Source organism: Neofelis nebulosa, chromosome 5 (assembly GCF_028018385.1).
Source record: "Neofelis nebulosa isolate mNeoNeb1 chromosome 5, mNeoNeb1.pri, whole genome shotgun sequence".
NCBI classification, from domain to species: Eukaryota; Metazoa; Chordata; class Mammalia; order Carnivora; family Felidae; genus Neofelis; species Neofelis nebulosa.
Window position 1 is genome coordinate 152,909,255 of NC_080786.1, and position 27,130 is coordinate 152,936,384.

General features: G+C 51.9%; 1 long non-coding RNA gene across 1 annotated transcript; it reads right to left on the bottom strand.

The window, feature by feature from the left end:
* Positions 1-1,200: 1,200 nt before the first annotated feature.
* LOC131512850 (uncharacterized) lies at positions 1,201-11,288 on the bottom strand. Its single transcript, XR_009262337.1, has 2 exons — positions 10,906-11,288; positions 1,201-1,649 (listed from the first exon to the last, which is right to left on the bottom strand). It is a non-coding gene; the product is annotated as an uncharacterized LOC131512850 (long non-coding RNA).
* Between the last annotated feature and the right edge of the window lie 15,842 nt (positions 11,289-27,130).

Genomic DNA, 27,130 nt, shown 5'->3' on the forward strand with positions numbered 1-27,130 from the left:
TCCTCCCCAGTCTAGACCCTTCCCTCTTCCCACGGGGGCAGCAACCGTGCCTCCTGGGGAGATGGGCTCCAAGTCCGTCCTCCCCATTGCCTGCCCCTCGGTCCATCCCCACCTTCTCCGTGAGGAAGTGTAGACATTTGGAAAACAGTTATCACGAGCACAGGCCCTGTCCTGACACCTGGAGGGCCGCAGCTCAGATGAGCAAAAATCTCCCAAAGGCTTCTGAGGAAATACATTGTACATGCACACAGGGACCTCCGATGCGCGTTTCTTCCAGAAAGACATCCCACAGAACTTGTTGATCACAAATGCCAGTGTCCTGGTGGCAGACAGGATCCGGTCCCGCTATGTGAAAGGGAGGGACACCTTCTAAACTTCATTCACACGCATGTGCTCTCTCTCACCCTCTCTCTGTCTCTGTCTCTGTCTCTGGGTGTCTTTCTATCTCTGTCTCTGTCACCCCTTGTGTCTGACTCAGCCCCACCGGTTAGACCCTCAGGTCACCAACTCCGATCCCTCTCAGGCCTCCCGCAAGCCTCCCTTGGTATGGCCCCATGCTCAGCAGGCAGCGATGAAGTGACACAGAGTTAGCGTCCAGAACACCTCACTCCCCCCTCACCTCAGCCCGACTCTGGCTCAGAGATCCCCACACGCGGCTGAGTAGAAGGCCAGGCCAGCGCAAAGAGGATTGGATAGGTCAGCGTATGCGATGTCACACGAGGGACAGACAGGGGCCGCGTGGCTCTGGAGTCCCTGGCTCCAGACCCCGCTGGGCCTCAGTGTCACCCCTCACAGTGAGGAGCCGTCTGGAGGAGGCGTGGTCTGCAGAGGCCAAGGGCGCCCAGCACAGTCTAGGACATGTGCAGTCAAGAGGTGAGCAGAGGAGAAGAAACCAGCAACGATTACTAAAAAGGAGGGATTTGGAGAACCTCCTTTCATTCAACTAATACTTGCCGGGGCACCTGGGTGGCTCAGGTGGTTAAGCATCCGACTCTTGGTTTTGGCTCAGGTCATGATCTCACCGTTCGTGAGTTTGAGCCCCGCATCAGACTCCACGTGGGGCTCTGCACAGACAGTGTGGAGCCTGCTTGGGATTCTCTCTCTCCCTCTCTCTCTGCCCCTCCCCCCACTTGCTCCCTACCCCCCCCCCCAAAAAAAGCAATAAATAAACTTGAAAAAAAAAAAAAAAACACTTGCCACCACAGAGCACAGTCCGTGTATTCGGTGCTGATCTGGTCACAAGGGGCCTCAGCAGTGAACCAAATAGACAAAAATCTCACACCTACAGAGTTGGCACGGGAGGGAGGGCGCTTTGGGACAGTCGAGGGACCAGATAAATAAGACATCGGATCTGCCAGGTGGGAATAGAGACTAAGGAGAAAAACCAAGCAAGGAGGGGAAGACAGCGTTGGGAATGGGGCAGACGAAAGTGTTGTCTTAGCGTGCGGCTGCCATCACAGGCACCCAGACCGTGTGGCTCAAACAACAGACGTTGGTCTCCCGGTTCTGGAGGCTGGACGTCCAAGATCGAGGTGTGAATGGGGTTGGTTTCTTCCAAGTCCCCTCTCCTTAGCTCGTGGATGGCAGCCTGCTCCCCGGGTCCTCGCAGGGTCGTCTGTCTGTGTACCTCTGTGTCTTAATCTCGTCTCCTTATAAAGACACAAGTCAGATTGAATTAGGGCCCACCCTCGTGATCTCGCTTTACCTTAGTTACCCCTTTAAAGACCCTGTGTCCACATAAGATCACATTCTGAGGTCCTGGGGGTTAGGACTTCACCGCATGGATCTGGCAGGGACACGATCCAACCCGTAACAGGTAGGGAGGCGGCCGGATGGCTTCTGTTTGTCCCCGCAGATTCATTCTCCACGATTTTCCACTCTGCTCTTTGCCCCAGGACACCGGCGGGTGAGATGCACAGATGGCCCCCTGCCTGCCGGCCTCCTCTGGGCCTGTGGGGGAGGGGGGACGTCAGGAGATCACACTGAGTGTTGTGGCGTCTGCTCCCGCCTCTCCCTACTGGGTTCCTTTGCGGACATGCTTCCTCTCTCCAGGTTCTGCCCATGGCAGCTTTTCCCTCCCTTTGACCCCTCAGGCCGAGTTGGTGAGAGATTCCCCCCTACTGCTGGTCCTGGGGCGCTGCCCCATCCAAACACTGCCCACAGCTTGGAAAATGGTCCCTTTACTAAGGGACCCCATTTCAGCAGGTCATCTAACCAATACAGGGGCCAGGGCAGGCCTCCCTGAGAGATGACCAGGAAATAAGAAGGAGATCAAGAAGCAGTGGTGTCCCAGAAGCCAAGACAGTGTCAGGAAGGCAGCTGTGATCTGCAGCCAGAGGCACAGAGGGTACGAACTGGACAGGCGGCCATGAATACAGAAAGGCCCAGGGCCCGAGCAGTGGCGGTCGTTGGCGGGGTGGCGGGAGACGGGACGCTCAGCACGCCCAGAGAAGCTCTTTTCATTAAGGCGAAGAGGAACGAACGTCTCGGAATCAAAAGTGGGACGCTTGGCCAACTGAGCCACCCAGGCATCCACATGATGGCACTTTTAAAATATGTTTTAATCCATTTTTTAGGTTTGTTTATTTATTTTGAGAGAGCGGGCACAAGTAGGGGAGGAACAGAGAGAGGGAGAGAGAGAATCCCAAGCGGGCTCCGCACTGTCAGCGCAGAGCCCGACGCGGGGCTCGAACTCACGGACCGTGAGACCATGACCTGAGCCGAAGTCGGACGCTCAACCGACTGAGCCCCCGGGGCGCCCGGGAGTGAATTTCATTGCAAGAAATGACACCAAACACCTTAGCTATGCCGCAGTCCACAGTCAGTGAATGGGTACAGGCTGACTTGAAGCGCTCAGAGCTCCCAGTTCTGCATGCAACACAGGCAGGAGGGCGTGTGTGCGTGTGTACATACATGAGCCAACGAGCAAACTGTCATGTGGGGCCTGAACTGCAGAGTTGATTCGGTTAGCAGAGATGGCTATCTCCCACTGAAAGCTGAACAATAATGCTAGTCTAGCTTTGAAGATGAGGCCCTGTCTGTCCATGCTACCTCGCCAAAGATATGTTTTATATTACCCCTTGATTTACGATGCGTTCTCCATATTCTTGTTATTTGGGTGCTGAAGTGGTGGGAGATCTCCTTTTTAAATGGCCCCTCATTTTCAACAGACTTTATTTTTTAGAGCAAAATGGAGTAGAAAGAACAGAGTTCTCATGTGGCTCCTGCCCTCACACATGCTCAGCCTCGCCTACTAGCAGGGTCTCATACCTTAATGTGCACTTTTTTTTGAGAGAGAGAGAGAGAGAGAGAGAGCCATGTGTGAGCAGGGGAGGGGTGGGGCAGGGTGGTGTAGAAAGACAGAGAGAGAGAGAGAGAAAATCTCAGGCAGGTTCCACACCCAGCATAGAACCCAACATGGGGCTCGATCTCATGACTGTGAGATCATGACCTGAGCCAAAATCAAGAGTTGGGCCCTTAACCAACTGAGCCACCCAGGCATCCTCATAATGTGCACTTTTAAAATACATTTTAATCCCTTTGAATAACACAGAATTTTTCCAAAATCTTCCTGACAAGAAATAGCCCTCACGTGTCTCAAAAATGGACAAAGGACTTGAACAGACATTTCTCCAAAGAAGATATATTGATGGCGAACAAGCACGTGAAAAGATATTCAACATCGACAATCACTAGGAACACGCAAATCAGAAACACAATGCAATACCACTCTACACCCATCAGGTGGCTATTGTTAAAAAGCCAAACCAAACAGACAATCACAAGTATTGGCCAGAATGTGGAGAAATTGGAACTCCGTGCATTGCTGGTGGGAATATAAGGTGATGCGGCCACCGTAGAAAACAATATGGCAGCTCCCCAGGAAGTAAGAGTTGGAACCAACAGACTGAAGACTTTCTTACAAATGGTTCTCAAAGCCAAGAGTTAGGTCCACAACAAAGCCTCCTGCCTCCCTCCTGTGCCTTGGCCATGCCGTGCTGATAACCACCACCCTGGCGTTAGCTGCTTGCTTTCCAGGCCTGACATAATCTTCCTTTATGCTCCATTTCCAACAAGGAGATTGGCATAAGCAGACCCCAGTCTCTTGGGTGTCCCTGAGAGGCAATGAACCAGCAATAGGTAAGGGCCCCACCTCCCCGTGGAGACAGAAGAAATACGGTGGATGTCCGTTTACACACAATACAGACCCATCTTCTTCGAAGCATACGTTGTCCAGCCAGTTACAGGAACATGCTGTTTTTCCTCAAAGGAGATTTTAAAAGAAAATATTTTAAAGGACATTGAGATCGTATAGCCCAGCCAGCCAGCCTTCCAGCTACAGCTAAAATCAGAGTCCAGTTTCAAAAATGGACAAAGGATTTGAACAGACATTTCTCCAAAGAAGATACACAGATGGCCAACAAGCACACGAAAAGACATTCAACATCACCAGTTCAACAAGCTGGAAAACACAAGAAAGCAGCTTCTCTAGAAAGGAATGCACGCAGCTGACACCAGATTTTAAGTCAGTGAGACCTGTTTGGACTTGGGATTTCCAGAATGGTAGAGAATACATTTGTCTTGTTTGAAGCCATGGAAGCCAGGGTCTCCTGTTACGGCAGCAACAGAACAGATCCAGTATTTTATTGTGTATATATGTGGGCACGCGTATCCCCGCTCTACCAAAGGTCTTGGTAGACAGACGAAGTCTGATTCGCCTCGATAGCTCGTGGACCCAGAAGGTTCCATCACACAGTGTGCTTCGTATATTCTGGTGCGACTCCACCTGTCCGTTGGTAATTTTTCAATGACACAGAATAGACACTGGTGGGGACCAACGTTCATTCCTAGGCCCAGAAAAATGGGACTGGGATGCAAAAAGGAAAGGAGAAGGGTGGCCTCGGGGTTGCCAAAATCTCTCAACCAGGAAGAGGCCTTCTGAGAAGAGACGGGGCCCAAACCAGACCACAAGGAATTGCTTCCCTGGCCTGTAATTACCTCATTTGATAACGACCTGAAACCCAGGCTGCTTGCTCCCAGGGGAGCCTGGGGCTGCTGAGTCATGTTCAAGGGCCTTCGCCTCCTGCTGACCCCACTCACCGGCAGGGCTGAGTAGCTGAGTAGCTGCAGGACATCAGAAGACAGAGTCTGTGGTCAGAGCGATGGGGTAGGTCAAGGCAGGTGCTGGGTGCCTGGATGCTGGAGAGGAGGCTGGGGGGGGAGGGGCAGGAGGTGTCCCCAGGAAGGAGACTCCACTGGGGAACCCCTGATCCCGACCCAGTGATCAGGACACAGGGGTTCCCTGCTGAGCTGGGAACGGTCACAGCATCTGGTGGCCCAGCCCAGACCAGCCAGGCCAGATGTATGATGACACCGAGACCCTAATGATCCTCACAGCTGACCGAAATCGGAGAAACACTAAAACAATAAATCCAGAGAAAAACTCACCTGCTGATTAAGGCAAGGTGATAAGATCTACGGGTGGTTTCCTTAAAGAATCGCTGAGGGGTCTCTGGCCTCAGTCGGGTAAGCTTCCGACTTCGACTCAGGTCACGATCTCACGGTTCACGAGTTCGAGCCCCGCACGGGGCTCCGTGCTGACAGCTCAGAGCCTGGAGCCTGCTTCGGATTCCGTGTCTCCCTCTCTCTTTCTGCCCCTCCCCCACTCATGCTCTGCCTGTCTCTCTCTCTCTCTCTCTCTCTCTCTCTCAAAAATAAAAATAAACATTTTTAAAAATTAAAAAAAAAAAAAAAGGAATCGCTGAAATGTTGTTCAAGACAACCTTCCTCTGAACCAACACGGTGGCAGAGTTACTATGGACGGGGCAGCGAGGACACAGAGGTGACATTTCCAGTCTGTAGCAGGGGATGAAAGGACCTTGGGAATAATCTGGCGGGCGCTCCACACAGCACAGTCTTCACAGCAGGAGATGAGCCCCAGAGGGATCACCAACCCACTTTACAGAAGAAACACTGAGTCTTGGGAGGTCGGCAAGTCACCCAGGGTCAGGGGGCAAGTGTTTTAGCCGGGGTCATTCAGCGGGTCAGCTGCCAGACCGTTAACAGCAGCCCCCTGCGTTCCTTCCACGTCCCTCTGCCACACAGCCAGGCAGCCCAGCTCCGGGTCCCGAGACAGGAAGGTATTGTGTTTGGAGCTGGGGCTGCCTCACTGCCTGGCCCTCGGTGAGGTTTCCTCTCTCTGCCTCAGTTCCCTCCTCTGCGAAATGGGGAGAGCACCTCCATCGCAGGACGTGGTGAGGAGTCATTGGATCCTCACACGTAGCTGCATCTCACAGTACGTGCTCAGTAAGTATAGTTCTTTTATTTACATTCTATTATCTCAGATTTTGAGTAGCTCTGTGACCTTGAGTGACTTCCTTTCTTTCTTTTTTAAATTTTGTCTCTTTTAAAAAAAAAATCTTTTTTTTAATGTTTATTTATTTCGGAGAGAGAGACAGAGCCCGTCAGAGCAGGGGAGGGGCAGAGAGAGAAGGAGACACAGAATCGGAAGCAGGCTCCAGGCTCCGAGCTGACGGCACAGAGCCCGACGTGGGGCTCCAACTCACGGACTGTGAGATCGTGACCTGAGCCGAACTCCGACGCTCAACCGACTGAGCCCCCCAGGCACCCCAAGTGACTTCCTTTCTTTGCAACCCAACGCAGAAGGTCCCTTCCTTCGGGAGTCAATCTTGGGGTCAGTAAGTATCCAACGCCTGAGAAGGAGAATCCCCAGAGGAAGACTTCCGCACGCCGTCCGAGTCTGGCGAGCAGAATCCGTTGGTCTTTGGTTTCTCGAATGTTCTAAGGGGCTAATATGGTGAAAATGTTCTCTCACTCTGCTGCATCACTCAGAAGCTTCTTGTCAGGAGATAATATCTTATCAGGCACAGAGTCATTGCCTAAAAGCTTCAAAGAGCCCTCAAAACCTTGTTAGAAGCAGCGGTGAAAGGTCAGCATGACTTGTGCAGTTGGGATAGGTCACCCGCATTTGTCTCCCTATTCACGTCACCGCAGCATGGGGTGTGACGGCGTGATGCAGGGGTGCGTGGGTGGGAATCCCTCCTGCCTGAGGCACAAGTTCGCCCAGCCTGAGAACCACCCCCTCCGGAGAAGAGGACCCTTCCGGCGCTGCCCAGCTCGGCACTTGGCCCTGGGAATTTGCAGACAGCAACATCTGTTGGCAAGGAGACCACAGGGTCACTTAGAAGACACCGATAGCCCCCATGTGAGGGTGCTCGGCAGATGTGACAGCGTTCTCGCCTGCCTGGACTCGCGTGTCCCCTGCAGGCTTGGCCAGGATGCACATTCGTGTCATGAGCCCATCTCTCAGCTGAGCAAACAGCGGCTCAGAGCGCATCTGCTTGAGGGGACGTGAGGAGAGACAGAGCGGTGACAGCACAGGTGTCCGCAGAGGAGACCCAAGGCGCTGGGCCCCATTTCTCGGGGCCCTATTTCGGTCACTTTCCTCTGCGCTGAAGCCAGGCTCCCACTTCCTCCCTCTCCCTTATCTCCTGTGCGCACAAAGGAACGGAAACACCACAACGTGAGATTTATATCCAGCTTGGAGCCTCCTCTTGAGTCCCTGCCTGCTCCGCGGAGGCCCAGCCAGAGAGGAAACCAGCGATCAGGGAGATAAGGGGAGCACACAGGGACTGGCCGCTTCCGCACCTTATCGGAACGCGGTTCCTTCTCCGCTCTCACTCTCGGACATATGCCCCTGGAAAACGGCCTTCCCCCCTGGATTCCTTTCTAGGGCTGCTGTAACAAAGCACCACCAGCAGGGAGGCCCGGAGGCCGGAATCAGGATAGCACAGCCCGTGATCCCTTCCCAAGCCTCCAGGAAGGACCCTGCCAGCCCCTCCCAGTGCTGACAGCTTCTGGTGGTGGCCGGCCATCCTTGCGTTCCTCGCCTGTGTCTGCCTCTGTCCTCACCTGCCTTCTTCCCTGTGTGTCCATGCAACCTCTCTTATTCTTCTGAGACACCAGTCATTCAATGTAGGGCCCACCCTAATCAGCATGACCTCATCCTGACTTCACCAACTGTATCTGCAAAGACCGTATTAAAGGTGACCCCAAATAAGGTCTCGATGTGAGGTTCTGGGTGGAAATGAATGGGGGGGGACACGATTCAACCTGCTACACCAGCATCTCAGGGCCCTGTACCCATTGGCTCGGCCATGCCTCTCCCCAAAGCAAGCAGCTGGAGAAGACCATCCAGACAAGCATCAAAACAGCATCCCGGCACCTGGCTGAGACAAGTCTTCCATCATCAGGAAGGCTAGAGAAGGGGGCTTGGGGCCCCCTCCCTCGGCCATTTCTTCCGGGGCAAACATTTCATTCTTCCCAGGATACCGAGACAAAGAGCTGAGAACCTTCCACTTTGGCAATGCCCCATCTCCTTCCACAGCTAAAGAATACTTGGTGTGTGTCGTCTGTGGGTGACTTAAGAGCCTTTTCCACGTATTCGAGTGTAACACCGTACTCTAAAATTTCCGAAGGGGATGGCTTGGGTGAGGGTGGAGGTGGGATGTAGGAACATCAAGTTCGACTAAGTCCATGTTTAGGCATCATGGCATTGTTCCCTGAGTCCCTGCAAGCTGGGAAAGACACGTGTCTGTCACACGCCCGTGTGGCCCTCATTCCTCAGTGACCGTGTACAGAATGCCAACCACCTCATTCTCCGGCTCTGGGTTTCCAAGGAGATTGCCCCCCATGTTGCAAGATTCTCCACATGGGAAAGGCCTGCAGTTGTGGTCGGAAGTCCTGGCTGGGGCTTCTGGGCTTTATGACCCTGGGCAAGTCAGTCGGTCCTTGGCCGGAGTTTTTGCACCAGCCATACAGAGAGAGCCGAGGGCGGAAAGGACACTAGTCTCATCGCCTGTCAGATTGGATCACATGGCGGCTGAGATGCGCACATCGGGTCAGAAAGGAAAGGGCGCGCGGCAGACGGCAGCCCCCCACTGCAGGGGCCCTTCTTTAAGGAGAGTCCAGCAGAAAGGAGAAGGCAGCCGCTTGAAACGCTCCAAGATTTGGACCCTAAGACCTGCTTAAAGCGGGCAGGCTGCTCCTGCTTCTGCACTCGGTTTATTCTAACACGGTGATTCTCTCCCCAGCCCCCTGGAGAGGCGTCACGGGCCTCTTGCTCTGTTTCCTCCCCAGCCAGCCCCCAGGTTTTAGGGAATCATTCTACCCATCACCCAGATGACACCTGATGAAAATAAAGAACACTGAGCCCATCCGAGAGAGAGAGAGAGAGACTCACAATTCACTTTGGGCTGGAAACATTTCCCTTTTTTGTTCTAGATGTTTATTTATCTCTAGGAGAGAGAGAGAGCACAAGAGGGGGAGGGTAGAGAGGGGGGATGGACAGAGAATCCAAAGCGGACCCTGTGTCGACAGCAGCGAGCCCAATGTGGGGACAGAACTTGCGAACCGTGAGATCATGATCTGAGCTGAAGTCGGGCGTCCAACCAACTGAGCCACCCAGGTGCCCCGAAAAGAAATTTTTTAACCTGAACCAAGGGGCACCTGGGTGGCTCAGCTGGTGAAGCGTCCAACTTCGGCTCAGGTCATGATCACACGGTTCGTGGGTTCGAGCCCCGCGTCCGGCTCTGTGCTGACAGCTCAAAGCCTGGAGCCTGCTTCGGACTCTGTGTCTCCCTCTCTCTGCCCCTCCCCACTCACACACTCTCTCTCTCCCCATCTCAAAAATAAATAAACATTAAAAAAATTTTTTTTTAAAAAGATAGTCTCACAGAAAAAGACTAACTCAGTGTTTCACAAATGAAAGAGGATCCATGATTTTTTTTTCTTCTCCCTTTAAGTGGGGTCTAAGCATTACTCGTGTCTGGAGGGGAAAAACCAGTGTTAGCGTAGGTCTATGATCCAGTGGTTCTCCAGATGTTTCTCTGATCAGGAGCACCAGCAGCACCTGAGAGCTTGCTGGAAATGTAAGCCCTTGAACTTCACCCAGACCTCAGAATCAGAAACCCAAATCTGTGTTTCGACAATCCCTCCAGGGGATTCTGACACTAGCAAATCGTTATACCAGAAGCTGGACTTCCTGCCTTCTGTGATTGAACCCGTGACATTTCTGCACACAGTTTCCCTGCTACCTATTTCGCTTTGGAACGGGTCCCTTTGGACCAATCGTATAACGCCACGGAAGGAGCTTGGGAGGAAGTCCTGGTGCTCGTCCTCCCTGGACTCACCCTTCCAAGGACTGCATCATTCCCTGAGCACTGAGCCCTCCCAACAATCTATGAGAGTAAAAAAAAAGATTATTAACTTCATTTCACAGATGAGAAAAATGAGTCCCAGAGAGGTTAAGCAATTTGCCCAAGGTCACATGGCTGACTGGGACACAGATGGGGCTGGGCCCACAATGCCCGATCCCCACACCCACGAGCTGTCAGCATCGTTCAGAGATGCATTCTAGAACAGAATAGACGCACAAATGGCAAACGATTTCAGAGGCTATCGAGTCTGGTGGGGGTTGCGGGAGCGGGGGGCAACGCGCAGGGTCCCCAGGCAAAGCCAGGACAAACCCGAGGTCTGCGGTTTCCTGGCGGGTGTCTCCCCCGCTCTACTGTGTGCTTTGCACTTTGAAAAAGCCAGAGCCCTGGATGTGGTGGAGGGGGCTCTGAGGCCGGCGGGCCCTTTGCGCGCCACTAAATTTCCAAAGCTTTCACGGTTCCCAAGATACAAGAACTCAAGACCTGACCTCATGTGAACAAAAGAATTATTTCATTCCAATTCATAATGAACCAAATAATTCTCCCCTTTGGAAAGGGGTATTTTAAGGCAAATAACTCTGGTTGTAATCGTTCAGCCTTTTCTAAGGAAGTCATTACTCTTCCTGACACATGACATCAAAGAGGATTTTTTACATCAAGTCGTTCGAACCTGTTTCTGGCTTCTGTCAGGCCTGGATGTGGAACTGTCCTGATAAAAACACGCTCTCCAGTCTTTTCTTCTTTTTTGTTTTTCTTCCTTCCTCTGTCACTGTCACTTTTATTTTCGGGTGCCATCTGCCCCCATGCCTCTCCAGTCTCTGCTTACCAAGGCAAGTCTCCACTTTTCTTGTTCTGGAATGTTCTGCCACAATTAGTTCTTACCTCTATCCCTGTGTTCCAGAACCAGATTTTGAGCCCTAACCATTTTCGGGGCGCTGCCTATTTTTCCTCGATGAAAAATACCTTTGGATGGCCTTATTTTTGCCCCACGTCCGCCCCTTGAATCCCTGTTTCTCCTTGTGTGACCACAGTATAGGTTTTCATCACAGACGTGTTTTTCCCAAAACACCTGGCCTCCAGAATCTGGCCCTTCTGGCTCTGCTGCTGTGTCGTCTTTTTTTTATTTTTTATTATTTTTTTTAATGTTTATTTATTTTTGAGAGAGAGAGTGAGTGAGTGTGAGCAGGGGAGGGGCAGAGACAGAGGGAGACACGGAATCCAAAGCAGGTTCCAGGCTCCGAGCTGTCAGCACAGAGCCCGATGCGGGGCTCGAACCCACGAGCCGCGAGATCGAGACCTGAGCTGAAGTCAGACGCTCCACCAACTGGGTCACCAGATGCTCCTGCTGCCGTGTCATCTTAACAGTATGCCTACGTTTCCCACACTTCCTCAACAGGGCACCTGCCACCATGCGGCATCCCTGTGCCCCGGCAGACCTTACCAACTCCCCAGGAAGACAAAACCTGTACGTACCCAATGTCCAATTTACGAGCACAGTGTGCTCACCAGGAAGCTTCCGTAATCCACGTCCTTGGTGAGCCACATGGTTGTGACAAGGGGCTTACGGATCCTGATTCCGATCAAGTATTAGCTAAAAGTCGAACGTGCATGGCTGTCCTTCAATAATAGGTAGGTGCTTTGAGGATTGACAAAACCCAAATTCCTTAAAAGAGTTAGGAATTTCTAACACCTCTTTGACAATCTTTGCTTAATCGACAAATGCCAAAATCCTATGGATCTTTAAGATGTGTTGCCATCACACGGGACCTTCATTTTCCAAAGACTCTGGGAGCCCCTGGTCTGGGCAGTAGACGTCCTGGAGGCTAAGGTGTGGGAGAGGTGTGGACGGGCTCTGAGCAAAATGTTGTCACCTGGGTGGTGAGTGTGAAAAACACCTCGCTCCTGGCAGGGGAAGAGCCTGAGGAGAGGTGTGGACACAAAGAAGCAGATCCGACCTTGGCCTCTGTCCCCCATTCTGCCCCGCCCCCACCTCCTATGTACTTACTCGTTGGCATCCGGAGATCAGAAAGCACTTTTTGCTCTGGACCGCCACTCGCTTGGGCAGGTTTGAGCTCTCGGAACACAGGTCCCCCCCGCCCCATTCTCCCGCACCTCCACTCCTTGCTCAGCCCCACCTGGCCAGGCAAGATGACTCCATTGAAAATGCCAGCCCCTAGACCACAAGCCTCACCCAGGGCGGCAGGCAGAGCCGGAGGGATGTCCGACGTCTGATGGCACAGTGCCGGGTGCCTGGTCTGTCCCCTGTGAAGCCCACTGGCCCACCGAGGAAAACAGATTCACTTCCATCGTGTGTTTGGGGTGAAAGGCAGAGACTGTTGAATCACCTGGACTTAATCTGCACGAATAATAACATGCTGGGAGTATTCAAGTGCTGTTGCCGTGAGAGCACGTTAACGATGCCAATGAAATAGCACAGCCTGGATTGCCACCTTCCAAGCTGAGGGGTTAACCCACACGCCCCCCCCAAATTAAAATACCCTTTTTGAGTATCCAGACCCAGCACCTCACCCTCGGGGGGCACGAGGCCGACGCTAGGATGGGAAGCCAGCACGTGCAAGCTCCTTACTCCTGGCGCCCCACCAGGCACTGACCTTTGTCCCCGTCCACGGCCCCGAAGCCAGGACCGCCCTGCTAAGTTCAAGGCCCACATTGTATGAGCACCCTCCCCCTGCGTGGCCTCCTGTGCGGCACCCCACAGCCCAGTCCTCTCCTCGTTCCGAGCCCTTATCCCCTCACTTCCAGGCTGGATCCAGCCTCTGGAGGGCACATTCCGCACGAGGTCCGCCAGCTTTGCCCCCCCAACTCAGCCTCCGTCACCACTGCCAGCACCTCCCTCCACGCTCCTGCCACAGTCCAGCTCTCACTGTCCCCCAGACGGGCCGAGGCCACTCCGTTTGCAGTCCTTCCTGTCCAGAGAATGGCCTTACCCCTCGAGCTCCAGAGAGTTCTACAGTCTCTCCAGAACCCTTATGGTGGGTGTCCCCTGGGTGGCTCAGTCGGTTGAGCGTCCAACTCTTGGTTTTGGCTCAGGTCATGATCCCAGGGTGGTGGGACCAAGCCCCACATCAGGCTCCACGCTGAGCGGAGCTCAAAATGCTCTCTCTCCGTCTGCCCTTCCCCCACTCACGTACGTGCATGTGTGCACTCCCTTTTCTCTTTCTAAAACAAAATTAAAAAAAAATTGAAATAGTCATATTAAAGTGGTAGATTTGGAGTTTCAACTTTACTTCTCTAATGTTATCATGTCACACTTCTATTTTTTTTAATGCTTATTTATTCTGAGAGAGAGGGAGAAAGAGAGAGAGAGAGCATGTGCGCAAGCAGGGGAGGGCCAGATAGAGAAGGAGAGAGAGGATCCCAAGCAGGTTCTGCACTGTCAGCATAGAGCTGTGAGATCTCACGAAGCCTGAGATCATGCCCTGAGCCGAAGTCAAGAGTCGGACACTTAACCGAATGAGCCACCCAGGCGCCCTCATTTCATACTTTTAAATACTTTAGCAAAAGGAGAAATATTCGGCCCCTTTTGCTACCTTGTCAAAGGGTCACGATGTCATGCTCTGCCTCCGCAGCTGGGAGCTGGGGCTCTCAATTCCATGTATCTGCTGTACACAATCACATAAGCATCCCGAGACGCCCCGCTCCAAGGCACAGCCGTATCTGGCCCACGTGTCACCCCACCAGGTCACCACGACTGTTTTCTAAGGAAACCAAAACTTTCGACTTCATTACTAAACATCCAGAGACGTGTGTTTCTTGGATCCCGTTAGAAGGGCAGCACCGGCTTCAACGGGAAGCTCGTGAGCAGAAACCCACATGCAGACAAAGGAGAAGTGAGCACCCTGCCCACTGTTGTGGTTTTTGCTTTTCTGGAAAGTGTAGTTTGTACGCCCTTGGGCTTAAGTCACTCTGTAATATTAGCAGGCAAAATTTCCTCAGAGTTACATGGGGTTTCTGAGCTCGTAGAAGTCCGTGAATGTCACCACGTACATTCCTCCTCCTGGGATAAAACTTTCCATCCTTTCTGAGTTAGGGTTGCCCAGTCAGAGCCGTTTCCTTTCTCACACAGTAGTCGGAGGCTTTCAATGCACTCTCTGAAGGGAGGGTCAGACTCAGAATCTAGCTGCCACTTTCGTTTCCTTCCAGCATTTGGAGTAAGCTGGGTATCAGAAGAAAATTTGTCACCCCAAAATGTGTCTCTTTGGCATGTGGATGACTTTAGGCTGATTACTTTTAAGGAATAGAAGACTCACGAAGTTTTTCTTTTTTGCCTCTCCCCCTCCCCTGCCCCAACCTCCTAAAAGAATTTAGATAGAGGGCCTGTTCCAGGAAGGGAGCTATCGCCATAGACAGCTGTCATATGATGTGAACTAGGTACGGTACACAGAGCAAGGCTTGTTTGATCAAAGTCCTCGCTAGGTCCCGTTGTTTCTGGGTGGTCCAGCAAAGATTCATTTACCAAACATTTACTCCTTCCATTCTTCCTGTGGTTTGCCTTCCTTCCCTTTGAAGCTCCAGCTCTCTACCCCTTCTCCTCAGTCCAAAATGACATATGTACCTCATTTTGCCTGACTGTCTTTGGAACCCCTCAGGTTTATGTGGATTCCCCATATGCATGTAATTAAATTTGATTTTCTCTTGTTAATCTATCTCACGTCAATGCAATTCTTAGATCAGCCAGAAGAATCTTGAAGGGTAGAGAAAAAAATTTTCCTCCCCAATAGCTGCTTCCTTCCCCAGGGCCTTTGGTCTCTCTCCGGATGCCTGGATCCCATTTTTGTAGACTAACCAGTTTTCTAAACCCATTTGCACTCTCTGTCCTGGGTTCCTTAGAGCTCTTTTCCAGGCATCCACAGATAGATAGATAGATAGATAGATAGATAGATAGATAGATAGATAGATCCTGTTAAGATGAACTTTTTGCCCTGTGGTAGAAAGAGCAGCTGATCAAACAAGCAAAGTTTCATTTTGGGATCAGGTGCGGTGCAGCAACCAGACCCGATCATTCGCCTTCGTCCCTTGACTTGAAAAATGCCTGCAAACAACACCTGGGCTTTGCTGAAAGGTGCCTTCATATTGACGAGGGTTTTTCTGTTTTTCTTTCGTGTGCCCAAAGGGAAGTGACCTGATCACAAGAAATCTCATCCAATGGAAATGCCCCCAGGAATGTTATGGGGAGAAATAAACACACACGAAGGGCTGTGGGCTCCAAGGGGCAGTTGGGTAAGTATAGCATATGCAGCGTGATTACTAATGTGATGAGGGTGAGGACTCCCTAACTACTGGGTGACTCCAGCGTCAACATCCAAACAAAGATAATGACAAGTTGAAGGGGACAAGGAAGGCTTGCCCTTGAACACGTTGCTATGCCATCAAGTCAACAATCTGTGTAGCTTCTTGACTTCTCAAAATCTGACTTCACCACTTTCTTGAAAAGCTTTCTCAGCTTTTCCCTGCCCCCTCCTCTACCTCCCACCTGACTCAGGCAAAATTCCCTGAGAGGTCCTCCAAAACAAATGTTGAAAGTTATTTAAGGAATTAAAGTTATTCAGCTTCAAAACACTCTCTTTCCACAAAGGTAAGTCCCTATAAAAATATTATCCTGGGAACTGAAGCCAATGTTCTGAGGGCGAGGGCCGGCAAACTATTTTACATAAGGACCAGATAGCAAGTCGTTTCGGCTTTGTGGGCCATTCGTTCTCCTTGAAGCCACTCAGCTCTGACACTGGGGTGTGCAAAAGCAGCCACAGATAATACATAAGTGAACGGGCATAAATATGTTCCAACAAAACTTTATTTATGGATTTAAATTTTGTATAATTTTCACGCGTCACAAAACAGTGTTCTCTGGGGTTTTTCCCCCATTTTTCCCGTTAAAAAAACTTCGTCAGCTTGTGGGTCATACAAAAGCAGGGGTAGGTTGGTTTTGATTTGTTGGTTTTGAAGTGTGCAGACCCCTGATCTATGACATTTTATCAGTAACAGAATCATTGTGCTTACCTCCAATAAAGCCCATGTACGTTGTATTGTGTATGTGATAAAACATACTCAAAAGAATCTATGAGGAGATTGATGTTCTAGAATTCTCTTCCCGAACTCCTCCAGCAGGTTACCTTATAATGTCTAGGTGCACCCACTTTGGAGACGTCTGATCTAGCAAATGAGGAGAGTAAACTCCTATGAGATTTGCATGTTCTATGAGTCCCCTGTTTCAAGAGATAAAGGAACCACGGGGCACGCAACATCTCAGTTTGAGCTATTTTGATAAATGCAGACGTGCTGGCTCGTATTCACAAAGCCTAAACATGAGACAAAAAAAAGAATTCAGTATTTCAAGATCTGAGGAGGACCACACTAAACTCATTCAGCTCCAATTCTGCAGAAGCACTTTGGGTGGCTCAGAACCAGTGAAACCTGGACTGTGGGGACAATAGGTCTATTATCTTATCTCAGTTGGAAAAGGATTGCTGGGCCCTCCATCCACCTCCTTCCTTGTTTTCTGTATGGCATGAAACCATCCCAATTTCTTTTTCAAACTCTGACAATAAATCTAAGGTGTCACCCTAGCCTTGGAATGAGCCATTACCGAATGCCCATAGAAACTATGTGGGGTATATCCTTGTTTATCTTCTGTAGTAGTGGGTCTCAGCCTAAATCTGGATCAGCCCAATCACCTCATGTTTAAATCTGTCCCCCAGACAGCTCAGAACTAGAAGTTGACTCAAGAGTGGTCTAAACAGCCCCTCCCCACTACCCTACTGTGTCTCTCTCAGTCTCTCTCTCTGTCTCTCTCTCTGTCTCTCTCTCTGTCTCTCTCTCTCTGTCTCTCTCTCTCTCTCGTGCGTGCACATACACACACATACACACACCCCTAAGGTAAAGCCACTGAAGCCAGACCCAAAGGGAAAACGGTGTTAGGGATGAAGCATGTCAAATGATCGTTACTGCTCCAAAAGTCCTTTGGTAGTTCTGAAACCGCCATCAGGCAATGTGCAGGAGACAGAACATTCCAGAAAGCTGGCTAAGGCACTGAGAATTTCCACAAAGGACTACAGAGATTGCCCCCATGTGCAAGGTGACCAGATGGCCCGGATTTTCCAGGTGAGTGTCCACTGCAAACATTCTATCTTCTTGTCTTTTGTGCATAATTGTACTCATAGGTCAGGAAAGCGGGTCCTTGGTCAGACCACGTGTCCTGATTTGAGAGTCGGAAACATATGGTCATAATCCCTCTGCAGATGAATTTTAAACATTTCTACAAACTGTGGCAAATGTACGCTCACTTCACTGGTCACCACATGCTCCATTCTACCTCTCCCTCCCACTTTGTGGGGTAAAGATGTCTGAGAACTTCTGCAGGGTCCAAAGACTGTGACACAGCTCCGGGGCCATTAGGAAATTTGTGGAAACTCTACACGAGCCATCCTTTGGCCTCTGAATGGCTCGAGATGAAAATCCTGGTGAACTGTCTGTATATTGGAGGAGATTAAAATCAGGAAAGTAAAGAGAAATGGAGAGCTGACACTTTGCATGGATGAAAGGCTCCCCGCACCTCCTGCCCGCGTGGCAGTCCGCCCTCAGTGCGCCCCGAGCATCAGCAATTGCCACGGCCCATTAGTACAGACGTCTTCTGCCTGATCCTGTCTCTCCAGTCAGGAAGAAAATCACGGGCCCCTGAACCTCCGTCGTCAGCTCACGCAGGACACAGCGGCAGATTGCCTTCCGAATTAATTCCTCTCTGTTGTCCTACAACGCGCTAATTGCCCATAATGAGCAAATTATAATAATTACGGACGATTACACAAAACCTTTGACTTAAGTGGCAATGCTTCACCCGTGAATTGCAGGGCCTTTCCTAAATATTAATTAAAGGCCACACCAGTCACCGGAACTAAGACCGTGTTGCCCACTTTAGAGATGGGGAACACAGAGGCACAGCACACTTCTTAGTCTATTCCAAAAGACACACTGGCACATTTTCATTAAATTAAACTGTATAAATTATCTGTAAGGAGTTAAATAAATGGCTTAGCTTCCTAAAGAATGGTAGATAGCTGTTAAAAATTCCTTTTTTCCAAAACAGATGAACATAGATAAAGAGAAGGAAAAATAAGATAAAAACAGAGAGGGAGGCAAACCATAAGAGACTCTTAAATACAGAGAACAACTTGAGGGTTACTGGATGGGAGGTGGGTGGGGGATGGGCTAAACAGGGGATGGGCATTGAGGAGGGCACCTGTTGGGATGAGCACTGGGTGTCGTATCTAAGTGACGAATCACTGGGCTCTACTCCTGAAACCAATACTACACTGTATGTTAACTAAATAGAATTTAAAATAAAAAAAAAAAAATCCTGTTTTCAAAGGCACAGGTAAGAATGCTGGCGCTGGGATTTTATTATTATTATTTTATTTTAGAGAGATCGTGCACACGCAAGGGCTGGGGAGGGCAGAGAAAGGGAGAGAGAGAATCCCAAGCTGGCCCCACGTTCAGTGCAGAGCCTGACACGAGCTCGAACCCGTGACCCTGGGATCATGACCTGAGCTGAGATCAAGAGTCAGACGCTCAACGGACGGAGCCACCCAGGTGATGGAATTTTAAATGAAAACGAAGGATGGTCGCCATCGCGTGTGAAGGTGTGTAAGTGTCTGTCTGGGTGCCTGGGTGTCTGGGTGTCTGGGTGTCTGGGTGTCTCACTGTCTATGTGTGAAAACTACGCCATAATGTTGGGCAAAGGTTTAGTCACCAGTTTCTGCTGGGATGATTTTTAGCTCTGCCCTGAAACTTTTCTGTCACTTCTAGATTTTCTGCCATAAACACCTAATGTCCCATAATAAGTATATAATAAGATTAAGAATATAATAAGAATCTCCTATAATAAGAAGTGCTATTTTAAAGACGTTTTTCGTTTTTAAAAAATTAAGGTATTTTCAAAGACTTTTCTAGTCCCTGTTTTTTTTTCTATTTCTTTAATATATTTTTTAATGTTTTATTTATTTCTGAGAGAGAGACAGAGACTGAGCACACGTGGGGGAGGGGCAGAGAGAGAGGGAGACACAGAATCTTAAGAAGGCTCTCGGCTCTGAGCTGTCAGCACAGAACCCGACTCGGGACTCAAACACATGAACCGTGAGATCATGACCTGAGCCGAAGTTGGATGCCCGAACAACTGAGCACCACCCCCCAGGCACTTCTCTTAGTCCCTATTTTAAATCAGTTTCCTTAATTCTTCAAATGCATCTGGGCCATCGCCTTTTCCACTCTCTCCTCACAGAAATGCAATCCCCAGTCGCTCTACTCTTGCTTATGGTGACTTAATAAGCATGACCCAGGGTGGCACTCTGGCTTACATTGCCCTGTGGCTGGAATTCACCTAGAGAGGCTAGAAACGTCCACCAAAGTCTGGAGATGAGGCATCGGACCAAATCCCAGGTCTCGGAGCAAGTGTCCCTCTAAAGGGGGTCAGGATCCCCCCCGGTCCCCCTTCAGATTCCGTGGAGTGACTTTTGCCGGCCGCTGTTTTCCTGGAAATGGATGCGTGCCCACACCTCCCTCTAAGCCACCCCGGCTGTCCGCTGTCTGGCTGTCTGGCCGTCAGGAAGAGAGGAGGGGGCAGCCGACATCAAAGACATAGCAACTGCCTGCGAAATCCTCCCCCGCCAGCCGGGAGGTGTGGCTTCTGCTGGAGGGCGGCTGCTCTCTCTTCTTGCCCTTCAGCCAAAGGGTATCAGGTTCACACTCCCCTGTAAATACCACCTTGACCCTTTCACATCCTTGCCCTAAACAAAACAGCAACCAGACGTCAGGGGCCAAATCTGACACGTCCCCCCCCAACCCCAGGATGGGCCGTGTGGAAGGGCTCCCGTCCACCTGCCACACTCCAAAAGGAAAGAGTCAGCCCCCCTTAATGTCCTTCAGATCTGCCCCTTGGGCCACTTGGCTGCTGCTAGGGGCTCAGGGGACACGGAACGCTGGGGGATCCTGGCCTTGCTGGGTGCCGCGGAGCACCGGCTGCCCCTCTCTGCGGCCATCAGTAATCTGGCTGCACGTGGAGAGCAGGGGACACAGAGCACCGCGGGCAGAGCCGCAGCCTGAAGTCGTCTCTGGCTTGTGGCTCTGCAGGGCGATTCAGCTCAGTTTGACTGGTCTCTGCGGACACAGGGATCTCAGAGCAGGGCCTGCGCTGTGCCCCCCCGTTCTGTGAGGCTGGACTGCTTTTGCACGGAAACTTGCACAAAAGGCTTGTCTTCGTTAAACCCTGTGCGAAAGCTTCCTGTAGGAAGGACAGTCCTCCTGAGACCTGCCAGGGAGCTCAGGCCTGAGGGAAGGTGGAAGGGGCACCCCCCCTTCTAGGGGGGCAAAGCTGGCCGTTTGAATCACTGGCCTTTTCATCCCACTAAACGGGCCTGGGTGCCAAGGGGAGGTTTGGGGCCGGCAGTTCTGCGGGGAAGTACTGAACACAAGCCAGGGCAGGGAGGTGAGGAAAGACGGTGCCTGGGGCCTCCCTGCAGGGGCCGAGCAGGCAGAAGCCTTCGTGGGTGCTCAGGAACTTTCTTTTACCTGCCAGCTCATGAGTCAGAGCCTACTTACTGTCCTTTGCGCGAAGCTGCAAACAGGAGCAAACACAATCTTTGCGCCAAGAAAGTCACAGCCCGGTTGGTTAGAACCTGTCCGTTTGGGGGCACTTGGGTGGCTCAGTCCGCTGAGCGTCCAACTTCGGCTCAGGTCATGATCTCGAGGTTCGTGAGTTCAAGCCCCGCATCAGGCTGACTGCTGTCAGAACAGAGCTCACTTCTGACCCTCTGTCTCCCTCCCTCTCTGTCTCTCCCTGGCTCACGATCTCTCTTTCTCAAAGAAAAGAAAAGAGAAGAGAAGAGGAGAGGAGAGGAGAGGAGAGGAGAGGAGAGGAGAGGAGAGGAGAGGAGAGAGAAGAGAGAAGAGAGAAGAGAGAAGAGAGAAGAGAGAAGAGAGAAGAGAGAAGAGAAGAGAAGAGAAGAGAAGAGAAGAGAAGAGAAGAGAAGAGAAGAGAAGAGAAGAGAAGAGAAGAGAAGAGAAGAGAAAAAAAGGAATCTGTCCATTTTGAGAACGAGGATGGGAAGATGATGCTCAGCCTTCCTTTCCCTGGACTGATGGCCCAGCGTGTGGGACCCAACCCCTTCTCCAAAAGTCCCTGGAAGTCTCCCTAAGTCCCTCACTTCCTCCAAGTCCACCCTGCCCCATGTCTCAGGTTCCAGCTCTTTCCAGCTTGCAAGCTAGCCCTCTCCCAACAGAGCACCTGACCACAAATACCTTTCCCCAGGGGCCACCCACACCCACCTCCCCCACCCCTGTGGAGGCAGTGGCTTGGGGAAGGCTCCTGCTGCCACCTCAGGAAACCACACCAGTGGCCCCGTGGACAGTCACTGTCCACATGAATGGCCCCCAGGGAAAAGCGCTGTCAGGCCACTCCAGCTGGACTGGCACACTCAGTGACTGGGGACGGTGTCGATGGTAACATCTACTGTCACCTATCCCATAGACACGTGTTTTCTGTCCCAAATATGGGACAGGGACAAAGCACAGAGTTGAGAATTTGAGAGACTTGGATTCCCACCCCCCTTCTGGCTCTCACCCTTGGGTAACGTAACATACAACTCTGCCTCAGTTTCCTCATTTATAAAGCTGCTGATGAGACACCTCGGAAATTCATTTCATCTGTGAAAGCAGCGTTGACCGTAGGGTGCCGGCTCGCCCTCAGGAACTGCCTCCTGGTGCTCATGCTCTCCTGCTGTCACCAGCTTCTCCCCTCCCTCACCCCAGAGCCAAGGCCCATCCCCACCAAGGATGCCCGTCCTACATCCCCGTCGGTCAGTCATGCACATGACAGCTAAGTCCCTAAGTGCCATTTCCCGGGTGGTTGAGAGGAGACTGTAATCCCGGACCAAGGGCACAGGAATGTCTTTTCTGGGGAGAGGCAGGGCTGAGGTTCCTGGAGGACCTTAACACCCAGCCTCCTTCCTCCTGCCTCTGCGGTAACCAGTACCATTAGGGGATTTCATCTCTCTAAAGGCCCAGCTGGTACCTTCAGCTTTGCTCAAAATTTAGCGCAGGGAGGGGCCCCTGGGTGCCTCAGTCAGTTAACAGTCTGACTTGAACTCAGATCATGATCTCGTGGCTCGTGAGTTCGAGCCCCACATCGGGCTGTGTGCTGTCAGTCCAGAGCCTGCTTTGGATCCTCTGTTCCCCTCTCTCTGTCCATCCCTTGCTTGCACTCTCCCCAAAATAAACAAATGTTTTTTTTAAAAAAAAAGTGCAGGGAGGGGCGCCTGGGGGCTCAGTCGGTCGAGCGTCCGACGTCGGCTCAGGTCATGATCTCACAGCTGGTGAGTTCGAGCCCCGCGTCGGGCTCTGTGCTGACGGCTCGGAGCCTGGATCCTGCTTGGGATTCTGAGTCTCCCTCTCTCTCTGCCCCCAGCCCACTCACATTCTGTCTCTGTCTCTCTCAAAAATAAAGAAACATTAAAAAAAATTTTTTTAAAAAGTGCAGGGAGAAAAACTGACCACTTTGGGCAGGGGGGAGGCGGGGGCTGAAGCCAGTCATCTTTTCGTGCCTCCAGATTACACTTGGGAATGTAGCAAAGCCACAAACCAGTGGGTGAAGATACACTGTCATCGCTGACGCTGACGTTAATTCAGGCCCAGCATTATCAGCCGACACTGAAACGATCATGCGAATACCGCCGGGGCAGAGCCCGAGGGTCAGGGCCAAGCCTGCCCTCGCACCTTGCTCCCGGGGCTGTGATGTCAGGGACAAAGAGGGCAGTGACACCAGCATTAGTAAGCCCAGGCAAGTTCTCAGGCCCAGCTGGGGGTAAAGGGAGGCCTCCTTGAGCCCGTTTCAGTATCCGAGGACATGTGGCCAAATGCTGACCAGGAATGTGACGCTGGCCCACGCTGGCCCCCTGGCTGGCCCTACTGCTGACCTCGGCAGGGGGCGAAGTCTGCAGATCCTGCCCTCCCACAGGGGACTGCGGGTGGGGGGCGGGGGGAGGCAGGGGTGAGGAAGGCCAGCATAACCCGCTACCCAAGCTGGCTGGACCTGTACCGGCTCGTGTGCCTGCCGACCATCACATAGGCTCAGCAGGACCTATTAGCGAGATGTGAGCCTATGTGGGACAGGATGCTAGAGAGAATTCCCAAACTGGGGTCTGTGTTCGTTCCCTGCTGCTGCTACAACCAAGCACCGCCAGCCAGGACCGAAACAACAAGAGCTGATGGGCTCCAGGGAGGACCCTTCCTGGCCTCTCCCACTTTGCGACAGCGGGGGGCAGTCCCTGGCGGTCCTGGCGGTCCGTGCCTGCAGACAGCATCCCAGCTCTGTGCTCTCCTCCTCTCCCGTGGACACCAGTCCCGGTGGCCTGGCACCCATCTAAGGACCTCAGCTTGATTCCACCTGCAAAGACCCTATTCCAAATACGGTCGCATCCAGAGGTACTGACAGAACTTCAGCTTGTATTTGGGACGACACATCAGCCCCAACCCAGTTCACATACCTGGCCTCAAAAGAAAGGAAACGGTATCACTCAGAATTTTTCACTGCAACAGTATAGCTAAAAAAAATATTAGGAAGTTTTGTTTGTGCCGTCATTTAAAATGGTTATTGGGAGGGGTGCCTGGGCAGCTCAGTTGGTTGAGCATCCGACTCTTGATTTCGGCTCAGGTCGCCATCCCAGGGTCGTGAGATCGAACCCTTCGTCAGGCTCTGCACTGGGTGTTGAGCCTGCTTAGGACTCTCTCTCTCCCTCTGCCCCTCTCCCCTGTTCACACTCTCTTTTTCTCTCTCCATCTCTCTCTCTCTAAAAAAAAAAATTTACGGGGCGCCTGGGTGGCGCAGTCGGTTAAGCGTCCGACTTCAGCCAGGTCACGATCTCGCGGTCCGTGAGTTCGAGCCCCGCGTCAGGCTCTGGGCTTATGGCTTGGAGCCTGGAGCCTGTTTCCGATTCTGTGTCTCCCTCTCTCTCTGCCCCTCCCCCGTTCATGCTCTGTCTCTCTCTGTCCAAAAATAAAAAAAATAAAAAACGTTGAAAAAAAAATTAAAAAAAAAAAATTTACTATCGAGAGACTATGTGGCAATATGACAAGACGTTTGTAGCAATGCTGAGTCATACCTCTGACTACAATTCTGTGCGAACAAGGCCTGGTGGGGAACTGAAAGGAGGGATTACAGACAATTTTTCTTTCAGCAATGTTATCTTAAATTTCTCTCTATGTCATATATTTTTAAAATTAAAAAATGAGGAAGAAACGATGGTTTGCGTCACCTCTAACGCTCAACAGCGATGAGATTAGGGAAGGCAGGTCTGCAAACTTTGGGTTACTAACCGCAGAGGGGACAGAATGTGTGTCCCCTCAACTTCCAGGAACAGTTGGCGGGGCCACTGGGGCCGCGTGACCGGGGAATAGGGAGCCACCTTGATGGCCAGGGTCATGGAGCTAAACATTTCATTGTTTCTGTGGTTAGACAGACAGTGTGGCTTCCTCACTGTCGGAAGAGGAAGAGGAGGAATTGGCCCATCTGAGGAGCCCAGAATCAAAGTGAGCTCATCGAGCTGACATGGGAGGCATGGGCAGAAGCTTCTGAAAGTTTCGCTGTCACGTGATTTCCTTTCCACCTTGGAGCTGCCCTGACAACTCGCTGTGTGTTTCACCGGCACAGTTCACTCACTTCTGGAGCCCCCCGCCCGGCCAGCCTCCCACCGTCTCCACAGGCGTGTGCGTCTGACTCAGTATCTACCTGCTGAGCGTTCGGAGTGTTAAATCATTCCTCTGCGACTGGGATGGGGCAGTGGGCAAACAGAGTCCCCGAGGGAGACAACCAGTGGACAGAATGCACTTTGTGGGTCCGTGGGCCATGAATGCCAAGAGGGACAAATAAGGCAAGGAAGAGTCGTGTTGGGTGAGGGGCTGTTTTGGCAAAGATGTCATGAAGAGAGGGAATGAGCATCTGTCCGGGAGCCCGGGAGAAAGAACACCTCCTCCAGGAGGACCAGCAAGGGCAAAGCCAGACAGGGGGGTGGGCTGGGGGGAGGGGAGGCACCAGCAAGGAGACCAGTATGTCTGAAACAGAGCCGGCAGGAGGGGCAGGAAAGAGGCTGGGAGCCGTGGGGGCCAGACCACCTGGAAACAAAGATCTGGACTTGTGGATGTTAACCTGTGTGAAAAGGGAAAACAAGACAGGGTTTTGAGCAAAGGAGTGACATCTTTCAAAAGATCGCCGGGACTGCTGTGTAGGGGACGGCAAGGTGCAGACTGGGGACCAGCACGGGAGAGACGTTGCTGCCCCCCCGGAGGGCAGAACTGCCTAGATTCTGCACGGTTGTTAAGGGATTTCTGGATGGATCGGATGTGGGAGGCAGGGAAGAGTCTAGAACTCCAGCGTCTGGGTCTAAAGACCTGGAATAATGGAGTTCCCATGTGCTAAGATTGAAAAACCCCAACCGGGGCAAATTAGGAAAAGCGACGGGATGGAGAGGCCACAGTGGGTTGAGACTACGGTGAATGAAACCCTACTGAGCGAATGTAGCCAGGACTGAGGCTTCAAGCTGCATGTGAACTGAGGGAAACCCACCCTGCTTCCAGAAGTGTTGCCAGCCTCCTCGCCAGCCCTGTGATGTGCCAGGACTGTGCGTGCTCCTTCCCCCTAGGGATTTGTGCAGATACAAGAAAACGCTGCCCAGAATGGGGGAAGATCCCCAGGGAACGATCTCCAACAGGGGGGCTCTTCGTGCTGAGAGGAGTGAAGGCTGTTCTCGGTGCTTCTCCTAACTAAACCTGGGACAGATTGTGGGGTTTTTTCACCCAGGAAAGGGATTCTGACAGGGGGGAGAATAGGGACAAGTGGCTTAATAGCCACACAGATGCCACAAACCTGCCACAGTCAGGGCCCTGGGTTTGTGGGTGGCCCGGTAGGGCTCAGAACCAACGGCGGTAGGGTGGGAATGTGGGGTTATGGTCAGAACCTTTGCCCACTGCAGGAGGGACTGGGGAAGGCCGGGTGGGCCGGGTCCCTGAAACGTGGGTACAGACAGGCCACGTGCACCCAGCAGCCAAGGCGGGACTGCCAAGGGGAGCTCAGGGCGAGATGGGCGGGAAGCCGTCAGCAGGGCCAGCAGTGGGGGGACAGGGGGACAGGGCAGAGGAGAGAGCAACCTGGGAACCACCAGACACCCCTGCTCTGTCCCCCACTGCTTTGGACCACAGTGACCTTCTGAGCCTGTAGGATTGTCATACAAGACGCAGGATGTCCGTTAAATGTGGATTTCGGATGCACACTGGATCATTTTTTAGCATAAGTAGGTTTCAGGCAACATTTGAGACACTTACCCCGAGAAACTATTTGCTACTAACCCAAAGTTCAAATTGAGCTGGGAGTCCCGTTCTTTCACTTGCTTAACCTTTAGCCAGCCTCTACCAGAACTGTCTGAGGACGGGGTCCAGGGCAGGGGTCCGGCCCCCAGGGGTCGCTAGCACCTGCCACCATGACGGAGTGCTTGTGGCACCCAGACCAGCCCACACATCGAGCCCTCACGGGCTTCCTGACCACTGCGTTGCAGGTGGGAGAACTGAGCTTCCGAATTAACAATTCCCCAAAAAACGTGTAGCTGCGAATATTCCTTACAGGTGGACACTTAGCCAGCACCTGTAAGGTCAGGCCCACCTCTCCGAACTCTGGGCACATAAGATCTCGTGTCATCCTTGTAACAACTCTCTGGACGACTCCTGCTGGACCCATTTTACAGATCAGGAAATCAAGTCACGCTAAGAGTAAGCGGCTCAGCCAGGACTTGAACCCGGGGAGTCTGTGCTCTCCCCCATCATCTTAAACCACCACTGCACAA